Source organism: Phyllobates terribilis, unplaced genomic scaffold (genome assembly GCF_046119375.1).
Source record: "Phyllobates terribilis strain yellow unplaced genomic scaffold, ASM4611937v1 Scaffold_737__1_contigs__length_740118, whole genome shotgun sequence".
NCBI lineage: Eukaryota > Metazoa > Chordata > Amphibia > Anura > Dendrobatidae > Phyllobates > Phyllobates terribilis.
In genome coordinates, this window is record NW_027363497.1 from 685,949 (window position 1) to 709,035 (window position 23,087).

At 45.4% G+C, this 23,087-nt stretch overlaps 18 non-coding genes across 18 annotated transcripts; all 18 read right to left on the reverse strand.

Moving 5' to 3' along the window:
• Positions 1-136: 136 nt before the first annotated feature.
• On the reverse strand, positions 137-327 carry LOC141238467 (U2 spliceosomal RNA). Its single transcript, XR_012303951.1, has one exon. It is a non-coding gene; the product is annotated as a U2 spliceosomal RNA (small nuclear RNA).
• A 1,117-nt stretch (positions 328-1,444) lies between these two features.
• LOC141238458 (U2 spliceosomal RNA) lies at positions 1,445-1,635 on the reverse strand. Its single transcript, XR_012303942.1, has one exon. It is a non-coding gene; the product is annotated as a U2 spliceosomal RNA (small nuclear RNA).
• Positions 1,636-2,750: 1,115 nt separating this feature from the next.
• LOC141238345 (U2 spliceosomal RNA) lies at positions 2,751-2,941 on the reverse strand. The gene has a single exon (XR_012303834.1). It is a non-coding gene; the product is annotated as a U2 spliceosomal RNA (small nuclear RNA).
• A 1,119-nt stretch (positions 2,942-4,060) lies between these two features.
• On the reverse strand, positions 4,061-4,251 carry LOC141238459 (U2 spliceosomal RNA). Its single transcript, XR_012303943.1, has one exon. It is a non-coding gene; the product is annotated as a U2 spliceosomal RNA (small nuclear RNA).
• A 1,116-nt stretch (positions 4,252-5,367) lies between these two features.
• On the reverse strand, positions 5,368-5,558 carry LOC141238497 (U2 spliceosomal RNA). The gene has a single exon (XR_012303979.1). It is a non-coding gene; the product is annotated as a U2 spliceosomal RNA (small nuclear RNA).
• A 1,118-nt stretch (positions 5,559-6,676) lies between these two features.
• On the reverse strand, positions 6,677-6,867 carry LOC141238457 (U2 spliceosomal RNA). Its single transcript, XR_012303941.1, has one exon. It is a non-coding gene; the product is annotated as a U2 spliceosomal RNA (small nuclear RNA).
• A 1,118-nt stretch (positions 6,868-7,985) lies between these two features.
• LOC141238346 (U2 spliceosomal RNA) lies at positions 7,986-8,176 on the reverse strand. The gene has a single exon (XR_012303835.1). It is a non-coding gene; the product is annotated as a U2 spliceosomal RNA (small nuclear RNA).
• Positions 8,177-9,294: 1,118 nt separating this feature from the next.
• LOC141238347 (U2 spliceosomal RNA) lies at positions 9,295-9,485 on the reverse strand. Its single transcript, XR_012303836.1, has one exon. It is a non-coding gene; the product is annotated as a U2 spliceosomal RNA (small nuclear RNA).
• Positions 9,486-10,605: 1,120 nt separating this feature from the next.
• On the reverse strand, positions 10,606-10,796 carry LOC141238348 (U2 spliceosomal RNA). Its single transcript, XR_012303837.1, has one exon. It is a non-coding gene; the product is annotated as a U2 spliceosomal RNA (small nuclear RNA).
• Positions 10,797-11,911: 1,115 nt separating this feature from the next.
• LOC141238350 (U2 spliceosomal RNA) lies at positions 11,912-12,102 on the reverse strand. Its single transcript, XR_012303838.1, has one exon. It is a non-coding gene; the product is annotated as a U2 spliceosomal RNA (small nuclear RNA).
• Positions 12,103-13,219: 1,117 nt separating this feature from the next.
• Positions 13,220-13,410, reverse strand: LOC141238352 (U2 spliceosomal RNA). Its single transcript, XR_012303840.1, has one exon. It is a non-coding gene; the product is annotated as a U2 spliceosomal RNA (small nuclear RNA).
• A 1,119-nt stretch (positions 13,411-14,529) lies between these two features.
• Positions 14,530-14,720, reverse strand: LOC141238425 (U2 spliceosomal RNA). Its single transcript, XR_012303911.1, has one exon. It is a non-coding gene; the product is annotated as a U2 spliceosomal RNA (small nuclear RNA).
• A 1,117-nt stretch (positions 14,721-15,837) lies between these two features.
• On the reverse strand, positions 15,838-16,028 carry LOC141238353 (U2 spliceosomal RNA). The gene has a single exon (XR_012303841.1). It is a non-coding gene; the product is annotated as a U2 spliceosomal RNA (small nuclear RNA).
• Positions 16,029-17,147: 1,119 nt separating this feature from the next.
• On the reverse strand, positions 17,148-17,338 carry LOC141238354 (U2 spliceosomal RNA). Its single transcript, XR_012303842.1, has one exon. It is a non-coding gene; the product is annotated as a U2 spliceosomal RNA (small nuclear RNA).
• A 1,119-nt stretch (positions 17,339-18,457) lies between these two features.
• On the reverse strand, positions 18,458-18,648 carry LOC141238394 (U2 spliceosomal RNA). Its single transcript, XR_012303882.1, has one exon. It is a non-coding gene; the product is annotated as a U2 spliceosomal RNA (small nuclear RNA).
• Positions 18,649-19,766: 1,118 nt separating this feature from the next.
• Positions 19,767-19,957, reverse strand: LOC141238355 (U2 spliceosomal RNA). Its single transcript, XR_012303843.1, has one exon. It is a non-coding gene; the product is annotated as a U2 spliceosomal RNA (small nuclear RNA).
• Positions 19,958-21,078: 1,121 nt separating this feature from the next.
• On the reverse strand, positions 21,079-21,269 carry LOC141238356 (U2 spliceosomal RNA). Its single transcript, XR_012303844.1, has one exon. It is a non-coding gene; the product is annotated as a U2 spliceosomal RNA (small nuclear RNA).
• Positions 21,270-22,388: 1,119 nt separating this feature from the next.
• On the reverse strand, positions 22,389-22,579 carry LOC141238357 (U2 spliceosomal RNA). The gene has a single exon (XR_012303845.1). It is a non-coding gene; the product is annotated as a U2 spliceosomal RNA (small nuclear RNA).
• Positions 22,580-23,087: the final 508 nt, after the last annotated feature.

Here is a 23,087-nt window from a genome sequence, read left to right on the forward strand (position 1 = left end):
GCAACTTTTAACATGAAAAATCCAATGAGGAGAAGAAAAGCAAAGCCAAAGAGTCCATCCCAAAATCCGACAAACAAGCCAAATGAACAAAAAGCATTGAATTCAATTCTTTCTGATTTTAGAAACTGCATTAAAGAAGGGGTGCACCGGTCCTGGAGATACTGCAATACCAGGTCAATGCGTGGAGTGGACAGAGCAAGCTCTTTTTCCATCTCCCTGTTCTAAAAATCCATTTAATATATGGTCCCCAGATAGGGGACGTATCAGATATTAAACTGATAAGAACAGATACTACACTTGATCTTAGCCAAAAGGCCGAGAACCGAAAACCAGAATTGGTTTCCGACTACGGTGCCACCCAAGGATTCTGAAAAGTCCATTTGTGGAGATGGCCACCTGGACTCCCGTTAAGAAGACATGCTGTCAACCTCTAGATCCCTCACATGCCTGCACTTTTCGGCTTGCTGCTGCTGCAATCCACGCGTTTTAGATCTGCATAACTCCACCTCTTTTAGCACAGTACCCTCAACCCCCGGCTGTTCCCACCCGCCTCAACACCGTTGGAAGGGAGGAGAACCAATTAAGGCGGGGGGGGGGGGTGGAACGAGCAGCTGTCTACCCTTAGCAGGAGGGTTGCTGATTAATTACCTCTCCTGCTGCTGCTGCTGCTGGCTGTCCAGCAGCAGACTGAAGGTGGCTGCTGCTGTGCGCAGGTATATAAAGGCTCAGAGCCTATTATGACACGCGCAGCCAGCGTTCCATTGCCACATTCCGTCTACTGCAGGCGGGATACCTGGATGGCTGAATGTCACTGAGAAGCTCACAGAGACCGCCATAAGCAACAGTTTAAAAGAATGCCACAGACTAATCAACCAAACTTTTTGTGTTTGTTTCTCTTTTATAGTCTGCAGGCATTAAATGAAAGAAGTCAGTGTTCCAGCAGAGGGAGACAACGTTTCAGAAAAGGCATTGTAGCAAACCAAAAAAGAAATTTTAAGCGCAGCAGAGTAACCAGCTCACATACCTGTTAGCTCAGGTGAGTTTAAAAGGCTGCTGTTGATAACAAGGGCATTTGCTAAATAGATGGTGTGTGTGCAACAATATACTGAAAGGTCAATTATATTGTGCAGCTTATCTCACCACCTGTAGTTATTTAGGTGAAAGCTCCAAAATGCTTGCCTAATATGTCTGTTTATCCAAAAGGAAGTATAGAGGGAGAGCTAGATAGATAGCATTGCATTACATTACATGGCAATGCAATGCACAGTTGCTGAAGTTGAACCAAAATGAGCTTGTCATCTGGCTTCTGCAACTTTTAACATGAAAAATCCAATGAGGAGAAGAAAAGCAAAGCCAAAGAGTCCATCCCAAAATCCGACAAACAAGCCAAATGAACAAAAAGCATTGAATTCAATTCTTTCTGATTTTAGAAACTGCATTAAAGAAGGGGTGCACCGGTCCTGGAGATACTGCAATACCAGGTCAATGCGTGGAGTGGACAGAGCAAGCTCTTTTTCCATCTCCCTGTTCTAAAAATCCATTTAATATATGGTCCCCAGATAGGGGACGTATCAGATATTAAACTGATAAGAACAGATACTACACTTGATCTTAGCCAAAAGGCCGTGAAGCGATAACCAGAATTGGTTTCCGACTACGGTGCCACCCAAGGATTCTGAAAAGTCCATTTGTGGAGATGGCCACCTGGACTCCCGTTAAGAAGACATGCTGTCAACCTCTAGATCCCTCACATGCCTGCACTTTTCGGCTTGCTGCTGCTGCAATCCACGCGTTTTAGATCTGCATAACTCCACCTCTTTTAGCACAGTACCCTCAACCCCCGGCTGTTCCCACCCGCCTCAACACCGTTGGAAGGGAGGAGAACCAATTAAGGCGGGGGGGGGGTGGAACGAGCAGCTGTCTACCCTTAGCAGGAGGGTTGCTGATTAATTACCTCTCCTGCTGCTGCTGCTGCTGGCTGTCCAGCAGCAGACTGAAGGTGGCTGCTGCTGTGCGCAGGTATATAAAGGCTCAGAGCCTATTATGACACGCGCAGCCAGCGTTCCATTGCCACATTCCGTCTACTGCAGGCGGGATACCTGGATGGCTGAATGTCACTGAGAAGCTCACAGAGACCGCCATAAGCAACAGTTTAAAAGAATGCCACAGACTAATCAACCAAACTTTTTGGGTTGGTTTCTCTTTTATAGTCTGCAGGCGTTAAATGAAAGAAGTCAGTGTTCCAGCAGAGGGAGACAACGTTTCAGAAAAGGCATTGTAGCAAACCAAAAAAGAAATTTTAAGCGCAGCAGAGTAACCAGCTCACATACCTGTTAGCTCAGGTGAGTTTAAAAGGCTGCTGTTGATAACAAGGGCATTTGCTAAATAGATGGTGTGTGTGCAACAATATACTGAAAGGTCAATTATATTGTGCAGCTTATCTCACCACCTGTAGTTATTTAGGTGAAAGCTCCAAAATGCTTGCCTAATATGTCTGTTTATCCAAAAGGAAGTATAGAGGGAGAGCTAGATAGATAGCATTGCATTACATTACATGGCAATGCAATGCACAGTTGCTGAAGTTGAACCAAAATGAGCTTGTCATCTGGCTTCTGCAACTTTTAACATGAAAAATCAAATGAGGAGAAGAAAAGCAAAGCCAAAGAGTCCATCCCAAAATCCGACAAACAAGCCAAATGAACAAAAAGCATTGAATTCAATTCTTTCTGATTTTAGAAACTGCATTAAAGAAGGGGTGCACCGGTCCTGGAGATACTGCAATACCAGGTCAATGCGTGGAGTGGACAGAGCAAGCTCTTTTTCCATCTCCCTGTTCTAAAAATCCATTTAATATATGGTCCCCAGATAGGGGACGTATCAGATATTAAACTGATAAGAACAGATACTACACTTGATCTTAGCCAAAAGGCCGAGAAGCGATAACCAGAATTGGTTTCCGACTACAGTGCCCCCCAAGGATTCTGAAAAGTCCATTTGTGGAGATGGCCACCTGGACTCCCGTTAAGAAGACATGCTGTCAACCTCTAGATCCCTCACATGCCTGCACTTTTCGGCTTGCTGCTGCTGCAATCCACGCGTTTTAGATCTGCATAACTCCACCTCTTTTAGCACAGTACCCTCAACCCCCGGCTGTTCCCACCCGCCTCAACACCGTTGGAAGGGAGGAGAACCAATTAAGGCGGGGGGGGGGGTGGAACGAGCAGCTGTCTACCCTTAGCAGGAGGGTTGCTGATTAATTACCTCTCCTGCTGCTGCTGCTGCTGCTGGCTGTCCAGCAGCAGACTGAAGGTGGCTGCTGCTGTGCGCAGGTATATAAAGGCTCAGAGCCTATTATGACACGCGCAGCCAGCGTTCCATTGCCACATTCCGTCTACTGCAGGCGGGATACCTGGATGGCTGAATGTCACTGAGAAGCTCACAGAGACCGCCATAAGCAACAGTTTAAAAGAATGCCACAGACTAATCAACCAAACTTTTTGGGTTGGTTTCTCTTTTATAGTCTGCAGGCATTAAATGAAAGAAGTCAGTGTTCCAGCAGAGGGAGACAACGTTTCAGAAAAGGCATTGTAGCAAACCAAAAAAGAAATTTTAAGCGCAGCAGAGTAACCAGCTCACATACCTGTTAGCTCAGGTGAGTTTAAAAGGCTGCTGTTGATAACAAGGGCATTTGCTAAATAGATGGTGTGTGTGCAACAATATACTGAAAGGTCAATTATATTGTGCAGCTTATCTCACCACCTGTAGTTATTTAGGTGAAAGCTCCAAAATGCTTGCCTAATATGTCTGTTTATCCAAAAGGAAGTATAGAGGGAGAGCTAGATAGATAGCATTGCATTACATTACATGGCAATGCAATGCACAGTTGCTGAAGTTGAACCAAAATGAGCTTGTCATCTGGCTTCTGCAACTTTTAACATGAAAAATCAAATGAGGAGAAGAAAAGCAAAGCCAAAGAGTCCATCCCAAAATCCGACAAACAAGCCAAATGAACAAAAAGCATTGAATTCAATTCTTTCTGATTTTAGAAACTGCATTAAAGAAGGGGTGCACCGGTCCTGGAGATACTGCAATACCAGGTCAATGCGTGGAGTGGACAGAGCAAGCTCTTTTTCCATCTCCCTGTTCTAAAAATCCATTTAATATATGGTCCCCAGATAGGGGACGTATCAGATATTAAACTGATAAGAACAGATACTACACTTGATCTTAGCCAAAAGGCCGTGAAGCGATAACCAGAATTGGTTTCCGACTACTGTGCCACCCAAGGATTCTGAAAAGTCCATTTGTGGAGATGGCCACCTGGACTCCCGTTAAGAAGACATGCTGTCAACCTCTAGATCCCTCACATGCCTGCACTTTTCGGCTTGCTGCTGCTGCAATCCACGCGTTTTAGATCTGCATAACTCCACCTTTTTTAGCACAGTACCCTCAACCCCCGGCTGTTCCCACCCGCCTCAACACCGTTGGAAGGGAGGAGAACCAATTAAGGCGGGGGGGGGTGGAACGAGCAGCTGTCTACCCTTAGCAGGAGGGTTGCTGATTAATTACCTCTCCTGCTGCTGCTGCTGCTGCTGGCTGTCCAGCAGCAGACTGAAGGTGGCTGCTGCTGTGCGCAGGTATATAAAGGCTCAGAGCCTATTATGACACGCGCAGCCAGCGTTCCATTGCCACATTCCGTCTACTGCAGGCGGGATACCTGGATGGCTGAATGTCACTGAGAAGCTCACAGAGACCGCCATAAGCAACAGTTTAAAAGAATGCCACAGACTAATCAACCAAACTTTTTGGGTTGGTTTCTCTTTTATAGTCTGCAGGCATTAAATGAAAGAAGTCAGTGTTCCAGCAGAGGGAGACAACGTTTCAGAAAAGGCATTGTAGCAAACCAAAAAAGAAATTTTAAGCACAGCAGAGTAACCAGCTCACATACCTGTTAGCTCAGGTGAGTTTAAAAGGCTGCTGTTGATAACAAGGGCATTTGCTAAATAGATGGTGTGTGTGCAACAATATACTGAAAGGTCAATTATATTGTGCAGCTTATCTCACCACCTGTAGTTATTTAGGTGAAAGCTCCAAAATGCTTGCCTAATATGTCTGTTTATCCAAAAGGAAGTATAGAGGGAGAGCTAGATAGATAGCATTGCATTACATTACATGGCAATGCAATGCACAGTTGCTGAAGTTGAACCAAAATGGGCTTGTCATCTGGCTTCTGCAACTTTTAACATGAAATTCCAATGAGGAGAAGAAAAGCAAAGCCAAAGAGTCCATCCCAAAATCCGACAAACAAGCCAAATGAACAAAAAGCATTGAATTCAATTCTTTCTGATTTTAGAAACTGCATTAAAGAAGGGGTGCACCGGTCCTGGAGATACTGCAATACCAGGTCAATGCGTGGAGTGGACAGAGCAAGCTCTTTTTCCATCTCCCTGTTCTAAAAATCCATTTAATATATGGTCCCCAGATAGGGGACGTATGAGATATTAAACTGATAAGAACAGATACTACACTTGATCTTAGCCAAAAGGCCGAGAAGCGATAACCAGAATTGGTTTCCGACTACGGTGCCACCCAAGAATTCTGAAAAGTCCATTTGTGGAGATGGCCACCTGGACTCCCGTTAAGAAGACATGCTGTCAACCTCTAGATCCTTCACATGCCTGCACTTTTCGGCTTGCTGCTGCTGCAATCCACGCGTTTTAGATCTGCATAACTCCACCTCTTTTAGCACAGTACCCTCAACCCCCGGCTGTTCCCACCCGCCTCAACACCGTTGGAAGGGAGGAGAACCAATTAAGGCGGGGGGGGGGTGGAACGAGCAGCTGTCTACCCTTAGCAGGAGGGTTGCTGATTAATTACCTCTCCTGCTGCTGCTGCTGCTGCTGGCTGTCCAGCAGCAGACTGAAGGTGGCTGCTGCTGTGCGCAGGTATATAAAGGCTCAGAGCCTATTATGACACGCGCAGCCAGCGTTCCATTGCCACATTCCGTCTACTGCAGGCGGGATACCTGGATGGCTGAATGTCACTGAGAAGCTCACAGAGACCGCCATAAGCAACAGTTTAAAAGAATGCCACAGACTAATCAACCAAACTTTTTGGGTTGGTTTCTCTTTTATAGTCTGCAGGCATTAAATGAAAGAAGTCAGTGTTCCAGCAGAGGGAGACAACGTTTCAGAAAAGGCATTGTAGCAAACCAAAAAAGAAATTTTAAGCGCAGCAGAGTAACCAGCTCACATACCTGTTAGCTCAGGTGAGTTTAAAAGGCTGCTGTTGATAACAAGGGCATTTGCTAAATAGATGGTGTGTGTGCAACAATATACTGAAAGGTCAATTATATTGTGCAGCTTATCTCACCACCTGTAGTTATTTAGGTGAAAGCTCCAAAATGCTTGCCTAATATGTCTGTTTATCCAAAAGGAAGTATAGAGGGAGAGCTAGATAGATAGCATTGCATTACATTACATGGCAATGCAATGCACAGTTGCTGAAGTTGAACCAAAATGAGCTTGTCATCTGGCTTCTGCAACTTTTAACATGAAAAATCCAATGAGGAGAAGAAAAGCAAAGCCAAAGAGTCCATCCCAAAATCCGACAAACAAGCCAAATGAACAAAAAGCATTGAATTCAATTCTTTCTGATTTTAGAAACTGCATTAAAGAAGGGGTGCACCGGTCCTGGAGATACTGCAATACCAGGTCAACGCGTGGAGTGGACAGAGCAAGCTCTTTTTCCATCTCCCTGTTCTAAAAATCCATTTAATATATGGTCCCCAGATAGGGGAAGTATCAGATATTAAACTGATAAGAACAGATACTACACTTGATCTTAGCCAAAAGGCCGAGAAGCGATAACCAGAATTGGTTTCCGACTACGGTGCCACCCAAGGATTCTGAAAAGTCCATTTGTGGAGATGGCCACCTGGACTCCCGTTAAGAAGACATGCTGTCAACCTCTAGATCCCTCACATGCCTGCACTTTTCGGCTTGCTGCTGCTGCAATCCACGCGTTTTAGATCTGCATAACTCCACCTCTTTTAGCACAGTACCCTCAACCCCCGGCTGTTCCCACCCGCCTCAACACCGTTGGAAGGGAGGAGAACCAATTAAGGCGGGGGGGGGGTGGAACGAGCAGCTGTCTACCCTTAGCAGGAGGGTTGCTGATTAATTACCTCTCCTGCTGCTGCTGCTGCTGCTGGCTGTCCAGCAGCAGACTGAAGGTGGCTGCTGCTGTGCGCAGGTATATAAAGGCTCAGAGCCTATTATGACACGCGCAGCCAGCGTTCCATTGCCACATTCCGTCTACTGCAGGCGGGATACCTGGATGGCTGAATGTCACTGAGAAGCTCACAGAGACCGCCATAAGCAACAGTTTAACAGAATGCCACAGACTAATCAACCAAACTTTTTGGGTTGGTTTCTCTTTTATAGTCTGCAGGCATTAAATGAAAGAAGTCAGTGTTCCAGCAGAGGGAGACAACGTTTCAGAAAAGGCATTGTAGCAAACCAAAAAAGAAATTTTAAGCGCAGCAGAGTAACCAGCTCACATACCTGTTAGCTCAGGTGAGTTTAAAAGGCTGCTGTTGATAACAAGGGCATTTGCTAAATAGATGGTGTGTGTGCAACAATATACTGAAAGGTCAATTATATTGTGCAGCTTATCTCACCACCTGTAGTTATTTAGGTGAAAGCTCCAAAATGCTTGCCTAATATGTCTGTTTATCCAAAAGGAAGTATAGAGGGAGAGCTAGATAGATAGCATTGCATTACATTACATGGCAATGCAATGCACAGTTGCTGAAGTTGAACCAAAATGAGCTTGTCATCTGGCTTCTGCAACTTTTAACATGAAAAATCCAATGAGGAGAAGAAAAGCAAAGCCAAAGAGTCCATCCCAAAATCCGACAAACAAGCCAAATGAACAAAAAGCATTGAATTCAATTCTTTCTGATTTTAGAAACTGCATTAAAGAAGGGGTGCACCGGTCCTGGAGATACTGCAATACCAGGTCAATGCGTGGAGTGGACAGAGCAAGCTCTTTTTCCATCTCCCTGTTCTAAAAATCCATTTAATATATGGTCCCCAGATAGGGGACGTATCAGATATTAAACTGATAAGAACAGATACTACACTTGATCTTAGCCAAAAGGCCGAGAAGCGATAACCAGAATTGGTTTCCGACTACGGTGCCACCCAAGGATTCTGAAAAGTCCATTTGTGGAGATGGCCACCTGGACTCCCGTTAAGAAGACATGCTGTCAACCTCTAGATCCCTCACATGCCTGCACTTTTCGGCTTGCTGCTGCTGCAATCCACGCGTTTTAGATCTGCATAACTCCACCTCTTTTAGCACAGTACCCTCAACCCCCGGCTGTTCCCACCCGCCTCAACACCGTTGGAAGGGAGGAGAACCAATTAAGGCGGGGGGGGGGTGGAACGAGCAGCTGTCTACCCTTAACAGGAGGGTTGCTGATTAATTACCTCTCCTGCTGCTGCTGCTGCTGCTGGCTGTCCAGCAGCAGACTGAAGGTGGCTGCTGCTGTGCGCAGGTATATAAAGGCTCAGAGCCTATTATGACACGCGCAGCCAGCGTTCCATTGCCACATTCCGTCTACTGCAGGCGGGATACCTGGATGGCTGAATGTCACTGAGAAGCTCACAGAGACCGCCATAAGCAACAGTTTAAAAGAATGCCACAGACTAATCAACCAAACTTTTTGGGTTGGTTTCTCTTTTATAGTCTGCAGGCATTAAATGAAAGAAGTCAGTGTTCCAGCAGAGGGAGACAACGTTTCAGAAAAGGCATTGTAGCAAACCAAAAAAGAAATTTTAAGCGCAGCAGAGTAACCAGCTCACATACCTGTTAGCTCAGGTGAGTTTAAAAGGCTGCTGTTGATAACAAGGGCATTTGCTAAATAGATGGTGTGTGTGCAACAATATACTGAAAGGTCAATTATATTGTGCAGCTTATCTCACCACCTGTAGTTATTTAGGTGAAAGCTCCAAAATGCTTGCCTAATATGTCTGTTTATCCAAAAGGAAGTATAGAGGGAGAGCTAGATAGATAGCATTGCATTACATTACATGGCAATGCAATGCACAGTTGCTGAAGTTGAACCAAAATGAGCTTGTCATCTGGCTTCTGCAACTTTTAACATGAAAAATCCAATGAGGAGAAGAAAAGCAAAGCCAAAGAGTCCATCCCAAAATCCGACAAACAAGCCAAATGAACAAAAAGCATTGAATTCAATTCTTTCTGATTTTAGAAACTGCATTAAAGAAGGGGTGCACCGGTCCTGGAGATACTGCAATACCAGGTCAATGCGTGGAGTGGACAGAGCAAGCTCTTTTTCCATCTCCCTGTTCTAAAAATCCATTTAATATATGGTCCCCAGATAGGGGACGTATCAGATATTAAACTGATAAGAACAGATACTACACTTGATCTTAGCCAAAAGGCCGAGAAGCGATAACCAGAATTGGTTTCCGACTACGGTGCCACCCAAGGATTCTGAAAAGTCCATTTGTGGAGATGGCCACCTGGACTCCCGTTAAGAAGACATGCTGTCAACCTCTAGATCCCTCACATGCCTGCACTTTTCGGCTTGCTGCTGCTGCAATCCACGCGTTTTAGATCTGCATAACTCCACCTCTTTTAGCACAGTACCCTCAACCCCCGGCTGTTCCCACCCGCCTCAACACCGTTGGAAGGGAGGAGAACCAATTAAGGCGGGGGGGGGGGGTGGAACGAGCAGCTGTCTACCCTTAGCAGGAGGGTTGCTGATTAATTACCTCTCCTGCTGCTGCTGCTGCTGCTGGCTGTCCAGCAGCAGACTGAAGGTGGCTGCTGCTGTGCGCAGGTATATAAAGGCTCAGAGCCTATTATGACACGCGCAGCCAGCGTTCCATTGCCACATTCCGTCTACTGCAGGCGGGATACCTGGATGGCTGAATGTCACTGAGAAGCTCACAGAGACCGCCATAAGCAACAGTTTAAAAGAATGCCACAGACTAATCAACCAAACTTTTTGGGTTGGTTTCTCTTTTATAGTCTGCAGGCATTAAATGAAAGAAGTCAGTGTTCCAGCAGAGGGAGACAACGTTTCAGAAAAGGCATTGTAGCAAACCAAAAAAGAAATTTTAAGCGCAGCAGAGTAACCAGCTCACATACCTGTTAGCTCAGGTGAGTTTAAAAGGCTGCTGTTGATAACAAGGGCATTTGCTAAATAGATGGTGTGTGTGCAACAATATACTGAAAGGTCAATTATATTGTGCAGCTTATCTCACCACCTGTAGTTATTTAGGTGAAAGCTCCAAAATGCTTGCCTAATATGTCTGTTTATCCAAAAGGAAGTATAGAGGGAGAGCTAGATAGATAGCATTGCATTACATTACATGGCAATGCAATGCACAGTTGCTGAAGTTGAACCAAAATGAGCTTGTCATCTGGCTTCTGCAACTTTTAACATGAAAAATCCAATGAGGAGAAGAAAAGCAAAGCCAAAGAGTCCATCCCAAAATCCGACAAACAAGCCAAATGAACAAAAAGCATTGAATTCAATTCTTTCTGATTTTAGAAACTGCATTAAAGAAGGGGTGCACCGGTCCTGGAGATACTGCAATACCAGGTCAATGCGTGGAGTGGACAGAGCAAGCTCTTTTTCCATCTCCCTGTTCTAAAAATCCATTTAATATATGGTCCCCAGATAGGGGACGTATCAGATATTAAACTGATAAGAACAGATACTACACTTGATCTTAGCCAAAAGGCCGAGAAGCGATAACCAGAATTGGTTTCCGACTACGGTGCCACCCAAGGATTCTGAAAAGTCCATTTGTGGAGATGGCCACCTGGACTCCCGTTAAGAAGACATGCTGTCAACCTCTAGATCCCTCACATGCCTGCACTTTTCGGCTTGCTGCTGCTGCAATCCACGCGTTTTAGATCTGCATAACTCCACCTCTTTTAGCACAGTACCCTCAACCCCCGGCTGTTCCCACCCGCCTCAACACCGTTGGAAGGGAGGAGAACCAATTAAGGCGGGGGGGGGGTGGAACGAGCAGCTGTCTACCCTTAGCAGGAGGGTTGCTGATTAATTACCTCTCCTGCTGCTGCTGCTGCTGGCTGTCCAGCAGCAGACTGAAGGTGGCTGCTGCTGTGCGCAGGTATATAAAGGCTCAGAGCCTATTATGACACGCGCAGCCAGCGTTCCATTGCCACATTCCGTCTACTGCAGGCGGGATACCTGGATGGCTGAATGTCACTGAGAAGCTCACAGAGACCGCCATAAGCAACAGTTTAAAAGAATGCCACAGACTAATCAACCAAACTTTTTGGGTTGGTTTCTCTTTTATAGTCTGCAGGCATTAAATGAAAGAAGTCAGTGTTCCAGCAGAGGGAGACAACGTTTCAGAAAAGGCATTGTAGCAAACCAAAAAAGAAATTTTAAGCGCAGCAGAGTAACCAGCTCACATACCTGTTAGCTCAGGTGAGTTTAAAAGGCTGCTGTTGATAACAAGGGCATTTGCTAAATAGATGGTGTGTGTGCAACAATATACTGAAAGGTCAATTATATTGTGCAGCTTATCTCACCACCTGTAGTTATTTAGGTGAAAGCTCCAAAATGCTTGCCTAATATGTCTGTTTATCCAAAAGGAAGTATAGAGGGAGAGCTAGATAGATAGCATTGCATTACATTACATGGCAATGCAATGCACAGTTGCTGAAGTTGAACCAAAATGAGCTTGTCATCTGGCTTCTGCAACTTTTAACATGAAAAATCCAATGAGGAGAAGAAAAGCAAAGCCAAAGAGTCCATCCCAAAATCCGACAAACAAGCCAAATGAACAAAAAGCATTGAATTCAATTCTTTCTGATTTTAGAAACTGCATTAAAGAAGGGGTGCACCGGTCCTGGAGATACTGCAATACCAGGTCAATGCGTGGAGTGGACAGAGCAAGCTCTTTTTCCATCTCCCTGTTCTAAAAATCCATTTAATATATGGTCCCCAGATAGGGGACGTATCAGATATTAAACTGATAAGAACAGATACTACACTTGATCTTAGCCAAAAGGCCGAGAAGCGATAACCAGAATTGGTTTCCGACTACGGTGCCACCCAAGGATTCTGAAAAGTCCATTTGTGGAGATGGCCACCTGGACTCCCGTTAAGAAGACATGCTGTCAACCTCTAGATCCCTCACATGCCTGCACTTTTCGGCTTGCTGCTGCTGCAATCCACGCGTTTTAGATCTGCATAACTCCACCTCTTTTAGCACAGTACCCTCAACCCCCGGCTGTTCCCACCCGCCTCAACACCGTTGGAAGGGAGGAGAACCAATTAAGGCGGGGGGGGGTGGAACGAGCAGCTGTCTACCCTTAACAGGAGGGTTGCTGATTAATTACCTCTCCTGCTGCTGCTGCTGCTGCTGGCTGTCCAGCAGCAGACTGAAGGTGGCTGCTGCTGTGCGCAGGTATATAAAGGCTCAGAGCCTATTATGACACGCGCAGCCAGCGTTCCATTGCCACATTCCGTCTACTGCAGGCGGGATACCTGGATGGCTGAATGTCACTGAGAAGCTCACAGAGACCGCCATAAGCAACAGTTTAAAAGAATGCCACAGACTAATCAACCAAACTTTTTGGGTTGGTTTCTCTTTTATAGTCTGCAGGCATTAAATGAAAGAAGTCAGTGTTCCAGCAGAGGGAGACAACGTTTCAGAAAAGGCATTGTAGCAAACCAAAAAAGAAATTTTAAGCGCAGCAGAGTAACCAGCTCACATACCTGTTAGCTCAGGTGAGTTTAAAAGGCTGCTGTTGATAACAAGAGCATTTGCTAAATAGATGGTGTGTGTGCAACAATATACTGAAAGGTCAATTATATTGTGCAGCTTATCTCACCACCTGTAGTTATTTAGGTGAAAGCTCCAAAATGCTTGCCTAATATGTCTGTTTATCCAAAAGGAAGTATAGAGGGAGAGCTAGATAGATAGCATTGCATTACATTACATGGCAATGCAATGCACAGTTGCTGAAGTTGAACCAAAATGAGCTTGTCATCTGGCTTCTGCAACTTTTAACATGAAAAATCCAATGAGGAGAAGAAAAGCAAAGCCAAAGAGTCCATCCCAAAATCCGACAAACAAGCCAAATGAACAAAAAGCATTGAATTCAATTCTTTCTGATTTTAGAAACTGCATTAAAGAAGGGGTGCACCGGTCCTGGAGATACTGCAATACCAGGTCAATGCGTGGAGTGGACAGAGCAAGCTCTTTTTCCATCTCCCTGTTCTAAAAATCCATTTAATATATGGTCCCCAGATAGGGGACGTATCAGATATTAAACTGATAAGAACAGATACTACACTTGATCTTAGCCAAAAGGCCGAGAAGCGATAACCAGAATTGGTTTCCGACTACGGTGCCACCCAAGGATTCTGAAAAGTCCATTTGTGGAGATGGCCACCTGGACTCCCGTTAAGAAGACATGCTGTCAACCTCTAGATCCCTCACATGCCTGCACTTTTCGGCTTGCTGCTGCTGCAATCCACGCGTTTTAGATCTGCATAACTCCACCTCTTTTAGCACAGTACCCTCAACCCCCGGCTGTTCCCACCTGCCTCAACACCGTTGGAAGGGAGGAGAACCAATTAAGGCGTGGGGGGGGGTGGAACGAGCAGCTGTCTACCCTTAGCAGGAGGGTTGCTGATTAATTACCTCTCCTGCTGCTGCTGCTGCTGCTGGCTGTCCAGCAGCAGACTGAAGGTTGCTGCTGCTGTGCGCAGGTATATAAAGGCTCAGAGCCTATTATGACACGCGCAGCCAGCGTTCCATTGCCACATTCCGTCTACTGCAGGCGGGATACCTGGATGGCTGAATGTCACTGAGAAGCTCACAGAGACCGCCATAAGCAACAGTTTAAAAGAATGCCACAGACTAATCAACCAAACTTTTTGGGTTGGTTTCTCTTTTATAGTCTGCAGGCATTAAATGAAAGAAGTCAGTGTTCCAGCAGAGGGAGACAACGTTTCAGAAAAGGCATTGTAGCAAACCAAATAAGAAATTTTAAGCGCAGCAGAGTAACCAGCTCACATACCTGTTAGCTCAGGTGAGTTTAAAAGGCTGCTGTTGATAACAAGGGCATTTGCTAAATAGATGGTGTGTGTGCAACAATATACTGAAAGGTCAATTATATTGTGCAGCTTATCTCACCACCTGTAGTTATTTAGGTGAAAGCTCCAAAATGCTTGCCTAATATGTCTGTTTATCCAAAAGGAAGTATAGAGGGAGAGCTAGATAGATAGCATTGCATTACATTACATGGCAATGCAATGCACAGTTGCTGAAGTTGAACCAAAATGAGCTTGTCATCTGGCTTCTGCAACTTTTAACATGAAAAATCCAATGAGGAGAAGAAAAGCAAAGCCAAAGAGTCCATCCCAAAATCCGACAAACAAGCCAAATGAACAAAAAGCATTGAATTCAATTCTTTCTGATTTTAGAAACTGCATTAAAGAAGGGGTGCACCGGTCCTGGAGATACTGCAATACCAGGTTAATGCGTGGAGTGGACAGAGCAAGCTCTTTTTCCATCTCCCTGTTCTAAAAATCAATTTAATATATGGTCCCCAGATAGGGGACGTATCAGATATTAAACTGATAAGAACAGATACTACACTTGATCTTAGCCAAAAGGCCGAGAAGCGATAACCAGAATTGGTTTCCGACTACGGTGCCACCCAAGGATTCTGAAAAGTCCATTTGTGGAGATGGCCACCTGGACTCCCGTTAAGAAGACATGCTGTCAACCTCTAGATCCCTCACATGCCTGCACTTTTCGGCTTGCTGCTGCTGCAATCCACGCGTTTTAGATCTGCATAACTCCACCTCTTTTAGCACAGTACCCTCAACCCCCGGCTGTTCCCACCCGCCTCAACACCGTTGGAAGGGAGGAGAACCAATTAAGGCGGGGGGGGGTGGAACGAGCAGCTGTCTACCCTTAACAGGAGGGTTGCTGATTAATTACCTCTCCTGCTGCTGCTGCTGCTGCTGGCTGTCCAGCAGCAGACTGAAGGTGGCTGCTGCTGTGCGCAGGTATATAAAGGCTCAGAGCCTATTATGACACGCGCAGCCAGCGTTCCATTGCCACATTCCGTCTACTGCAGGCGGGATACCTGGATGGCTGAATGTCACTGAGAAGCTCACAGAGACCGCCATAAGCAACAGTTTAAAAGAATGCCACAGACTAATCAACCAAACTTTTTGGGTTGGTTTCTCTTTTATAGTCTGCAGGCATTAAATGAAAGAAGTCAGTGTTCCAGCAGAGGGAGACAACGTTTCAGAAAAGGCATTGTAGCAAACCAAAAAAGAAATTTTAAGCGCAGCAGAGGAACCAGCTCACATACCTGTTAGCTCAGGTGAGTTTAAAAGGCTGCTGTTGATAACAAGGGCATTTGCTAAATAGATGGTGTGTGTGCAACAATATACTGAAAGGTCAATTATATTGTGCAGCTTATCTCACCACCTGTAGTTATTTAGGTGAAAGCTCCAAAATGCTTGCCTAATATGTCTGTTTATCCAAAAGGAAGTATAGAGGGAGAGCTAGATAGATAGCATTGCATTACATTACATGGCAATGCAATGCACAGTTGCTGAAGTTGAACCAAAATGAGCTTGTCATCTGGCTTCTGCAACTTTTAACATGAAAAATCCAATGAGGAGAAGAAAAGCAAAGCCAAAGAGTCCATCCCAAAATCCGACAAACAAGCCAAATGAACAAAAAGCATTGAATTCAATTCTTTCTGATTTTAGAAACTGCATTAAAGAAGGGGTGCACCGGTCCTGGAGATACTGCAATACCAGGTCAATGCGTGGAGTGGACAGAGCAAGCTCTTTTTCCATCTCCCTGTTCTAAAAATCCATTTAATATATGGTCCCCAGATAGGGGACGTATCAGATATTAAACTGATAAGAACAGATACTACACTTGATCTTAGCCAAAAGGCCGAGAAGCGATAACCAGAATTGGTTTCCGACTACGGTGCCACCCAAGGATTCTGAAAAGTCCATTTGTGGAGATGGCCACCTGGACTCCCGTTAAGAAGACATGCTGTCAACCTCTAGATCCCTCACATGCCTGCACTTTTCGGCTTGCTGCTGCTGCAATCCACGCGTTTTAGATCTGCATAACTCCACCTCTTTTAGCACAGTACCCTCAACCCCCGGCTGTTCCCACCCGCCTCAACACCGTTGGAAGGGAGGAGAACCAATTAAGGCGGGGGGGGGGGTGGAACGAGCAGCTGTCTACCCTTAGCAGGAGGGTTGCTGATTAATTACCTCTCCTGCTGCTGCTGCTGCTGCTGGCTGTCCAGCAGCAGACTGAAGGTGGCTGCTGCTGTGCGCAGGTATATAAAGGCTCAGAGCCTATTATGACACGCGCAGCCAGCGTTCCATTGCCACATTCCGTCTACTGCAGGCGGGATACCTGGATGGCTGAATGTCACTGAGAAGCTCACAGAGACCGCCATAAGCAACAGTTTAAACGAATGCCACAGACTAATCAACCAAACTTTTTGGGTTGGTTTCTCTTTTATAGTCTGCAGGCATTAAATGAAAGAAGTCAGTGTTCCAGCAGAGGGAGACAACGTTTCAGAAAAGGCATTGTAGCAAACCAAAAAAGAAATTTTAAGCGCAGCAGAGTAACCAGCTCACATACCTGTTAGCTCAGGTGAGTTTAAAAGGCTGCTGTTGATAACAAGGGCATTTGCTAAATAGATGGTGTGTGTGCAACAATATACTGAAAGGTCAATTATATTGTGCAGCTTATCTCACCACCTGTAGTTATTTAGGTGAAAGCTCCAAAATGCTTGCCTAATATGTCTGTTTATCCAAAAGGAAGTATAGAGGCAGAGCTAGATAGATAGCATTGCATTACATTACATGGCAATGCAATGCACAGTTGCTGAAGTTGAACCAAAATGAGCTTGTCATCTGGCTTCTGCAACTTTTAACATGAAAAATCCAATGAGGAGAAGAAAAGCAAAGCCAAAGAGTCCATCCCAAAATCCGACAAACAAGCCAAATGAACAAAAAGCATTGAATTCAATTCTTTCTGATTTTAGAAACTGCATTAAAGAAGGGGTGCACCGGTCCTGGAGATACTGCAATACCAGGTCAATGCGTGGAGTGGACAGAGCAAGCTCTTTTTCCATCTCCCTGTTCTAAAAATCCATTTAATATATGGTCCCCAGATAGGGGACGTATCAGATATTAAACTGATAAGAACAGATACTACACTTGATCTTAGCCAAAAGGCCGAGAAGCGATAACCAGAATTGGTTTCCGACTACGGTGCCACCCAAGGATTCTGAAAAGTCCATTTGTGGAGATGGCCACCTGGACTCCCGTTAAGAAGACATGCTGTCAACCTCTAGATCCCTCACATGCCTGCACTTTTCGGCTTGCTGCTGCTGCAATCCACGCGTTTTAGATCTGCATAACTCCACCTCTTTTAGCACAGTACCCTCAACCCCCGGCTGTTCCCACCCGCCTCAACACCGTTGGAAGGGAGGAGAACCAATTAAGGCGGGGGGGGGGGTGGAACGAGCAGCTGTCTACCCTTAGCAGGAGGGTTGCTGATTAATTACCTCTCCTGCTGCTGCTGCTGCTGCTGGCTGTCCAGCAGCAGACTGAAGGTGGCTGCTGCTGTGCGCAGGTATATAAAGGCTCAGAGCCTATTATGACACGCGCAGCCAGCGTTCCATTGCCACATTCCGTCTACTGCAGGCGGGATACCTGGATGGCTGAATGTCACTGAGAAGCTCACAGAGACCGCCATAAGCAACAGTTTAAAAGAATGCCACAGACTAATCAACCAAACTTTTTGGGTTGGTTTCTCTTTTATAGTCTGCAGGCATTAAATGAAAGAAGTCAGTGTTCCAGCAGAGGGAGACAACGTTTCAGAAAAGGCATTGTAGCAAACCAAAAAAGAAATTTTAAGCGCAGCAGAGTAACCAGCTCACATACCTGTTAGCTCAGGTGAGTTTAAAAGGCTGCTGTTGATAACAAGGGCATTTGCTAAATAGATGGTGTGTGTGCAACAATATACTGAAAGGTCAATTATATTGTGCAGCTTATCTCACCACCTGTAGTTATTTAGGTGAAAGCTCCAAAATGCTTGCCTAATATGTCTGTTTATCCAAAAGGAAGTATAGAGGGAGAGCTAGATAGATAGCATTGCATTACATTACATGGCAATGCAATGCACAGTTGCTGAAGTTGAACCAAAATGAGCTTGTCATCTGGCTTCTGCAACTTTTAACATGAAAAATCCAATGAGGAGAAGAAAAGCAAAGCCAAAGAGTCCATCCCAAAATCCGACAAACAAGCCAAATGAACAAAAAGCATTGAATTCAATTCTTTCTGATTTTAGAAACTGCATTAAAGAAGGGGTGCACCGGTCCTGGAGATACTGCAATACCAGGTCAATGCGTGGAGTGGACAGAGCAAGCTCTTTTTCCATCTCCCTGTTCTAAAAATGCATTTAATATATGGTCCCCAGATAGGGGACGTATCAGATATTAAACTGATAAGAACAGATACTACACTTGATCTTAGCCAAAAGGCCGAGAAGCGATAACCAGAATTGGTTTCCGACTACGGTGCCACCCAAGGATTCTGAAAAGTCCATTTGTGGAGATGGCCACCTGGACTCCCGTTAAGAAGACATGCTGTCAACCTCTAGATCCCTCACATGCCTGCACTTTTCGGCTTGCTGCTGCTGCAATCCACGCGTTTTAGATCTGCATAACTCCACCTCTTTTAGCACAGTACCCTCAACCCCCGGCTGTTCCCACCCGCCTCAACACCGTTGGAAGGGAGGAGAACCAATTAAGGCGGGGGGGGGGTGGAACGAGCAGCTGTCTACCCTTAGCAGGAGGGTTGCTGATTAATTACCTCTCCTGCTGCTGCTGCTGCTGCTGGCTGTCCAGCAGCAGACTGAAGGTGGCTGCTGCTGTGCGCAGGTATATAAAGGCTCAGAGCCTATTATGACACGCGCAGCCAGCGTTCCATTGCCACATTCCGTCTACTGCAGGCGGGATACCTGGATGGCTGAATGTCACTGAGAAGCTCACAGAGACCGCCATAAGCAACAGTTTAAAAGAATGCCACAGACTAATCAACCAAACTTTTTGGGTTGGTTTCTCTTTTATAGTCTGCAGGCATTAAATGAAAGAAGTCAGTGTTCCAGCAGAGGGAGACAACGTTTCAGAAAAGGCATTGTAGCAAACCAAAAAAGAAATTTTAAGCGCAGCAGAGTAACCAGCTCACATACCTGTTAGCTCAGGTGAGTTTAAAAGGCTGCTGTTGATAACAAGAGCATTTGCTAAATAGATGGTGTGTGTGCAACAATATACTGAAAGGTCAATTATATTGTGCAGCTTATCTCACCACCTGTAGTTATTTAGGTGAAAGCTCCAAAATGCTTGCCTAATATGTCTGTTTATCCAAAAGGAAGTATAGAGGGAGAGCTAGATAGATAGCATTGCATTACATTACATGGCAATGCAATGCACAGTTGCTGAAGTTGAACCAAAATGAGCTTGTCATCTGGCTTCTGCAACTTTTAACATGAAAAATCCAATGAGGAGAAGAAAAGCAAAGCCAAAGAGTCCATCCCAAAATCCGACAAACAAGCCAAATGAACAAAAAGCATTGAATTCAATTCTTTCTGATTTTAGAAACTGCATTAAAGAAGGGGTGCACCGGTCCTGGAGATACTGCAATACCAGGTCAATGCGTGGAGTGGACAGAGCAAGCTCTTTTTCCATCTCCCTGTTCTAAAAATCCATTTAATATATGGTCCCCAGATAGGGGACGTATCAGATATTAAACTGATAAGAACAGATACTACACTTGATCTTAGCCAAAAGGCCGAGAAGCGATAACCAGAATTGGTTTCCGACTACGGTGCCACCCAAGGATTCTGAAAAGTCCATTTGTGGAGATGGCCACCTGGACTCCCGTTAAGAAGACATGCTGTCAACCTCTAGATCAGTCACATGCCTGCACTTTTCGGCTTGCTGCTGCTGCAATCCACGCGTTTTAGATCTGCATAACTCCACCTCTTTTAGCACAGTACCCTCAACCCCCGGCTGTTCCCACCCGCCTCAACACCGTTGGAAGGGAGGAGAACCAATTAAGGCGGGGGGGGGGGGGTGGAACGAGCAGCTGTCTACCCTTAGCAGGAGGGTTGCTGATTAATTACCTCTCCTGCTGCTGCTGCTGCTGCTGGCTGTCCAGCAGCAGACTGAAGGTTGCTGCTGCTGTGCGCAGGTATATAAAGGCTCAGAGCCTATTATGACACGCGCAGCCAGCGTTCCATTGCCACATTCCGTCTACTGCAGGCGGGATACCTGGATGGCTGAATGTCACTGAGAAGCTCACAGAGACCGCCATAAGCAACAGTTTAAAAGAATGCCACAGACTAATCAACCAAACTTTTTGGGTTGGTTTCTCTTTTATAGTCTGCAGGCATTAAATGAAAGAAGTCAGTGTTCCAGCAGAGGGAGACAACGTTTCAGAAAAGGCATTGTAGCAAACCAAATAAGAAATTTTAAGCGCAGCAGAGTAACCAGCTCACATACCTGTTAGCTCAGGTGAGTTTAAAAGGCTGCTGTTGATAACAAGGGCATTTGCTAAATAGATGGTGTGTGTGCAACAATATACTGAAAGGTCAATTATATTGTGCAGCTTATCTCACCACCTGTAGTTATTTAGGTGAAAGCTCCAAAATGCTTGCCTAATATGTCTGTTTATCCAAAAGGAAGTATAGAGGGAGAGCTAGATAGATAGCATTGCATTACATTACATGGCAATGCAATGCACAGTTGCTGAAGTTGAACCAAAATGAGCTTGTCATCTGGCTTCTGCAACTTTTAACATGAAAAATCCAATGAGGAGAAGAAAAGCAAAGCCAAAGAGTCCATCCCAAAATCCGACAAACAAGCCAAATGAACAAAAAGCATTGAATTCAATTCTTTCTGATTTTAGAAACTGCATTAAAGAAGGGGTGCACCGGTCCTGGAGATACTGCAATACCAGGTCAATGCGTGGAGTGGACAGAGCAAGCTCTTTTTCCATCTCCCTGTTCTAAAAATCCATTTAATATATGGTCCCCAGATAGGGGACGTATCAGATATTAAACTGATAAGAACAGATACTACACTTGATCTTAGCCAAAAGGCCGAGAAGCGATAACAAGAATTGGTTTCCGACTACGGTGCCACCCAAGGATTCTGAAAAGTCCATTTGTGGAGATGGCCACCTGGACTCCCGTTAAGAAGACATGCTGTCAACCTCTAGATCCCTCACATGCCTGCACTTTTCGGCTTGCTGCTGCTGCAATCCACGCGTTTTAGATCTGCATAACTCCACCTCTTTTAGCACAGTACCCTCAACCCCCGGCTGTTCCCACCCGCCTCAACACCGTTGGAAGGGAGGAGAACCAATTAAGGCGGGGGGGGGGGTGGAACGAGCAGCTGTCTACCCTTAGCAGGAGGGTTGCTGATTAATTACCTCTCCTGCTGCTGCTGCTGCTGCTGGCTGTCCAGCAGCAGACTGAAGGTGGCTGCTGCTGTGCGCAGGTATATAAAGGCTCAGAGCCTATTATGACACGCGCAGCCAGCGTTCCATTGCCACATTCCGTCTACTGCAGGCGGGATACCTGGATGGCTGAATGTCACTGAGAAGCTCACAGAGACCGCCATAAGCAACAGTTTAAAAGAATGCCACAGACTAATCAACCAAACTTTTTGGGTTGGTTTCTCTTTTATAGTCTGCAGGCATTAAATGAAAGAAGTCAGTGTTCCAGCAGAGGGAGACAACGTTTCAGAAAAGGCATTGTAGCAAACCAAAAAAGAAATTTTAAGCGCAGCAGAGTAACCAGCTCACATACCTGTTAGCTCAGGTGAGTTTAAAAGGCTGCTGTTGATAACAAGGGCATTTGCTAAATAGATGGTGTGTGTGCAACAATATACTGAAAGGTCAATTATATTGTGCAGCTTATCTCACCACCTGTAGTTATTTAGGTGAAAGCTCCAAAATGCTTGCCTAATATGTCTGTTTATCCAAAAGGAAGTATAGAGGGAGAGCTAGATAGATAGCATTGCATTACATTACATGGCAATGCAATGCACAGTTGCTGAAGTTGAACCAAAATGAGCTTGTCATCTGGCTTCTGCAACTTTTAACATGAAAAATCCAATGAGGAGAAGAAAAGCAAAGCCAAAGAGTCCATCCCAAAATCCGACAAACAAGCCAAATGAACAAAAAGCATTGAATTCAATTCTTTCTGATTTTAGAAACTGCATTAAAGAAGGGGTGCACCGGTCCTGGAGATACTGCAATACCAGGTCAATGCGTGGAGTGGACAGAGCAAGCTCTTTTTCCATCTCCCTGTTCTAAAAATCCATTTAATATATGGTCCCCAGATAGGGGACGTATCAGATATTAAACTGATAAGAACAGATACTACACTTGATCTTAGCCAAAAGGCCGAGAAGCGATAACCAGAATTGGTTTCCGACTACGGTGCCACCCAAGGATTCTGAAAAGTCCATTTGTGGAGATGGCCACCTGGACTCCCGTTAAGAAGACATGCTGTCAACCTCTAGATCCCTCACATGCCTGCACTTTACGGCTTGCTGCTGCTGCAATCCACGCGTTTTAGATCTGCATAACTCCACCTCTTTTAGCACAGTACCCTCAACCCCCGGCTGTTTCCACCCGCCTCAACACCGTTGGAAGGGAGGAGAACCAATTAAGGCGGGGGGGGGGGGGTGGAACGAGCAGCTGTCTACCCTTAGCAGGAGGGTTGCTGATTAATTACCTCTCCTGCTGCTGCTGCTGGCTGTCCAACAGCAGACTGAAGGTGGCTGCTGCTGTGCGCAGGTATATAAAGGCTCAGAGCCTATTATGACACGCGCAGCCAGCGTTCCATTGCCACATTCCGTCTACTGCAGGCGGGATACCTGGATGGCTGAATGTCACTGAGAAGCTCACAGAGACCGCCATA